A 5,196-nucleotide genomic window follows, 5' to 3' on the forward strand; every position below is an offset into this window, starting at 1 on the left:
GGATGGGCTTGATGTTAATATGTCACGGAGGATATTTAATAATGAGCTAACTAAGATAATCCAGTTGTGTGTTCCCATTCACCACATTCATGACTAGTGAAAATGCAGCTGTAAACTGATCAAATGGATACTGCAGGTTTCTTGTGTTTAGTTCAGTGTAATACTGAGCCAAAACTTGGTTCTCAACACAACATAGGCTTTCAATATCATATAACAGAGTGTCTCTACAACAATGTGTAACACTGTAACCCATATTATGCTGCTGCAATAACTTTTTAGTGGTATATGAATTGTTATACTAAGGAAGCTCTATTTTACTTTTAAAATTAACTTTACGTGATGCCAGAATTGTATCTAAATCAACTACACCATATTTCTCAGTGACTTACCGTGCTACAGAAAAAAGAAGCTATGGCATACAGTGATGATACTCAACCCTTTAGGGCTTTCAACATGACAATGTAAACAGTCAACACACAGAGCTAGATAGTTATGTACTGTATGCCAAGGTAAATATTACATGAATTTATGGCCTTAATTGTGTGTTACACTTTGTGTCTTTGTACAATATGGATGTTAGAATTTGTCACAAATAGTGACAGACAGCTGGGGAGTATGGCGTTGTGACAAAGTGTTTACTGTATTTTAGTAAATATCTAGCGATGGCTTTACTTACTATTTCAGTGGTTCACCATCTTCATGCTATGTACTTTAATGTATACTACAATGATATACCTGGATTTGTGGAAAGGTACTGATTACTACGATAAAATAACCTGCACTTGGTTGCCAGGAGATAAAAAAGAAATAGTGCATTTCATGAATATAATAATAAAGGAAATGTAAATGACTATGAATATTATACATGTACACCATAAAAATTTCCCCTAGTGTATATATAAGGAATGGGAATATATGCCTTTACAGTTATGTGGGTGATTATGTGTAACATAGCTACAGTGCAGTGACTAAGTTGATGCCATCCTAGCATTCCCGGTTATCGCTCGGGTGACATATTATTGTAATGTTGCTTTACATTAATTTTATAACTGAAGCAAGCTATCAACTTAGCTATGATGATATCACATCATTTTACATATAGCTAGTTTCTGTGTGCATTAGCTGCATCATGCTGTCTACATTACCTGATACATAATGCACGCAAGTCTACATTGACAATATACAATATGGCTAATCTCAACTCTTTGGTCAGTCATGGATGACGTTAACACAGTATACTGTAATGTTGTGACCTCACCTAGTCTCTGTTGAGGCACCACGGCCAACTGTGGTATAGTCTTTCCCGCAATCCTATAGTGGATGGTTGTCAAACCAACAGGTGTTAGTCTTTGTGTCACTGCCACTGGGCACTTTCTGACAAGTGTATGTAATGTATAACAATAAATTACTGATTTTTGATTGTATTTGTGTACTATCAATAGTTCATAATAAAGAGGTCTTATAGTATGGACTCTTGGTACAAGAGGTTATTGGTAGAACTTTATTGCAGAAAAAAACACTAATGACAGTTAGATGGTTTATTAATTGCAATGTTGGTTTACAGTTAAATGGCTTCTATCCATGCAAGAATTATGATGTTGTAAGAAAACAAAATGTTTGGATTACAGCACTCTCATATTGTGGTCTATAGTTAGTATCACATTAATTTTTTTAGTTCACAGATTTACTATACAGATTTGGAGACCTGTATGCCTTAATAACATTATGAGACCAACTAGATGTGATCATCATTCACATGTAACTAGTAGCTAGTAATGTGCAAGGACTTGCATGAGGAATAAAGTTCTCCTAAAATTAGCTATTTGCTAAGAAACTGCATGAGTGATCATGAGAAGGGTGGTGGCAGCTAATTGGTCATATTCAGAGTTGAAGAATTACACATAGCTATATTCAAATGTTTTGGTAGACCTTTTGGTTAAATACATAAACTATAGCCACCTGCCCATTTCTTTGTTCTGTTGTAAATGAGTTTCTTGTCACCTCTTAGCAGCAATGTGTGAACAAAATTCTATCATGTCAGCAAGGTAAGAGTTTAATCTCAGAGGCTTGTAAGATGGAATGCAATCCATCTATGTACATGTGTCCTGCTTAACTATGTTACCTGATCCTGCATGGTGGTAGCTGCAGCTTTATGTGTTTAAAGTGTCAAGTGTTCACAATTTTTTCACAGCAATATGTGAAACACATTGCTCTTCAAAGCAGGCAGTGAAGTGTAGCTTAGTAATCTACTCTATGAATTTCCATACTGGGCATCCACCACAGTGCATTAACGTTATTTCATTAGTGGTTATATCCATTTAGTGGCTTGAAGTAACAGCTGTTAGTGTCTTTGTGTCGCCAATGCGTGGAAGGGACTTATATACTTTGCTAATATTTGTTCATTTAAGCATGGCCTATAGACATTTTGAATCACAAAAAAACGTCTATAGCTGCTAACGGTCTGTCACTATCAAATGCATGAATTTTAGTAGGCAAAATCAAAGTTTGGTAATTGTAAGGTTTCAGCCAGGGTTGATGCTCAGTTGCTGTTGCTGTTTCCTTGAGCAAGAAAGGTTACTCACATTGCTCTGGTTTACCCAGTTGTTAAATAGGGACCTTTCTTAAATGGTGACTTTTGGTAGCCCTACTTTTAAATGCTTTTGGTTGAATACATATTAAACTATAACATTACTTTGTTCTGTTGTAAATGAATTTCTAGTCACCTGTTAGCAACTATTGTGTGCACTATAATACATATCTACATATCAGGAATATGCATTAAGCATGTAGCAAAGTAAGTTTCAATCACAGAGGCTCTTAAGATGGAATGCAATCCATCTATGCACATGTGTCCTGCTAATGGTGGTAGCTAGCTTTTTCTATATTAAAACTAACTTAAAAGTGCCAAGTGTTCACAATAATCTCCACAGTGATGTGTGAAGCATATTGAGCAAAAGCTCTTCGAAGCAGGCAGTGATGTATAGTGCAAAAAATTCTATGAATTTGCATACTGGGAATCCACCACAGCACATTATTTCATTAGTGTTAATGGTTATATTCATTTTAATGGCTTGAAGGAACAGCTGTTAGTCTGTGTGCCAATAGTTTGAAAGGACTTATACTTTGTTATTGCTTTTGACTCATGCATGCGTGCAAGCACGGACATTATAAATCACAAAAAAATTCTGTAGCTGCTAACAGTCTGTCACTATCAAATCCATTACCTTTGGTAGGCACAATCAGTGCTTTGATACATGGAAAAATTTAATGTTGTGTAGTAGCTAGTGTGTGTGTGTTTGTGTGTGTGTGTGTGTGTGTGTGTGCGTGCGTGCGTGCGTGCGTGCGTGCGTGCGTGCGTGCGTGCGTGCGTGCGTGCGTGCGTGCGTGCGTGCTTGCGTGCGTGCGTGCGTGTGTGTGTGTCTGAGAGAGAGAGAGAGAGAGAGAGAGTAAATGAGGCAGTTAAGATAAGTGGTCTGAGTTTGGCAATTGAAAGGTTTCAGCCAGGTTTGATGCCCGGTACAGCTACCCAGGTGTTAAGTGGCAACCTAGTGACAACTGGGGAGGCAGACCATCCATAGCTCTGATATAACATAATATTTATGTAGTGGGTGAAGGTACAGGTGATACTTAATTGGGCTGCCATGCCCACACATTCACATGAGATACTGTATGGTACACCTTTCTGTGAGTTACGTATGATACTAGTCCTGCCCTCGAAGGATTACGCTTACGATGACTCTTAGCTCCAGCCTACATGAGTAGCTAGCACACAGATGCAGTCAGGTAGGCAAGTGGTAGCTGAAGGTATTGTCTTTTGTGTGTGTGTTTGTATATGTGTGTGTGTGTGTGTGTGTGTGTGTGTGTGTGTGTGTGTGTGTGTGTGTGTGTTGGGCTTTGCTCTGTTAGTGTAGGCTAAGGAGTTGACAGGAATGCATTCAAGTACATGAATATTTTAACTAATCAGTGTGGACAATCTAATTAGCCACAGTGCATCCACCGCACTAGCTATATGGCTGCGCATGGATGAGGTCACTGCTCTATCATGCTCGTATATATATACCAACAGCATGCATGCATGCACAGATTGCACACAATCACCTTCGCTGCATGTTTCTTCCGATTGTTCTAGTCACAGTTAATAACGAGGCTCTAGCAATGATGCAGCTTGTTGTCATCCAGAACTAGAACAGTGCTTGTGCTCCATGGCAGACTTACCTGCAGGTATAGCTATAAAGACTGTCACAGCATTTATGATCGTTCATAGATATCACCTCTTCCATCCTTTCCGCCAGTTTCTATAGCGACACCACAATTGTATACCTTTGCTACAGTAGCTAGCTACAGTGCTACACGCATTTGGCAGCTACAAAATCACATGTTGCTTGCTGGCAAAAGGAGTAGAGGATAACACCCTCTGGGTCGAGAGACAACTGGGTGCATTCCACAAGCATTCATCATCTCTAGTACAACTACCTCACAGTGAATTGGTTAAGTCTACTTTATAGATGACTGCAAGTGCAAGTTACCCTGACATAGGGAACTTTGCAGAAAGACAATAGGAAGAGCTGCATTTGTAGCAATTGTGAGGTAAGAAGATGTGGCTAATTCATGATTCATTATTAATTTGTTATCTATCATTGCATGGCAGTGGGATCTGCCATCAACATCACCTAGCTACGTAAAGTTGTCAAAGGAAGTTACAAAGTAGTTACTGATGCATTCAAAACTTGGACTGCTGATGATGTCTTGTGGTAGTACTGTAGATGAAATCACATAGTAAGTTCTGCTATAGTTCTTGGAAATGAGTATTTTGTGGTCTATTGAAGTTAGGCAGTGGAGGAACCTGTGATCATGGCTGGATTTTGTGAAAGCTATGGATGACACTGTACAAGGAATAGTATACATTAATTCAAGGTTTGTCACAGAAAAAAATTGCCATATCAATATTTTTATTGTAACAACATTTTTACAGATGCTACCTATAAGAACTATATATAACTAGTGATGAAACAGATTAGGAGAAGAAAGCTGCACTCAACGGACAGAAGTAAAAGAGCAAATCTACATTAATTTTAGTGATGTAACATCCCTCAGAAAAAAAGAATCCTGAAGGTGTCAAGAACTTCAATTTGTGAACTGAAAATTATAGTTGCTGTACAAATGATGTGCTTTTTTACTTATTAATGAAATATGTAT

General features: G+C 38.1%; 1 long non-coding RNA gene across 2 annotated transcripts; it reads left to right on the top strand.

Moving 5' to 3' along the window:
* The first annotated feature begins 3,516 nt into the window (after positions 1-3,516).
* Positions 3,517-5,196, top strand: LOC136263195 (uncharacterized). 2 transcript variants are annotated; one of them, XR_010704494.1, is made up of 5 exons: positions 3,517-4,221; positions 4,265-4,587; positions 4,649-4,776; positions 4,831-4,914; positions 4,973-5,196. It is a non-coding gene; the product is annotated as an uncharacterized lncRNA (long non-coding RNA). The 2 variants fall into 2 exon arrangements; XR_010704493.1 differs by having other exon boundaries at positions 3,523-4,221; positions 4,827-4,914.

This window comes from Dysidea avara, chromosome 8, assembly GCF_963678975.1.
Source record: "Dysidea avara chromosome 8, odDysAvar1.4, whole genome shotgun sequence".
In the NCBI taxonomy this organism is placed as follows: Eukaryota; Metazoa; Porifera; class Demospongiae; order Dictyoceratida; family Dysideidae; genus Dysidea; species Dysidea avara.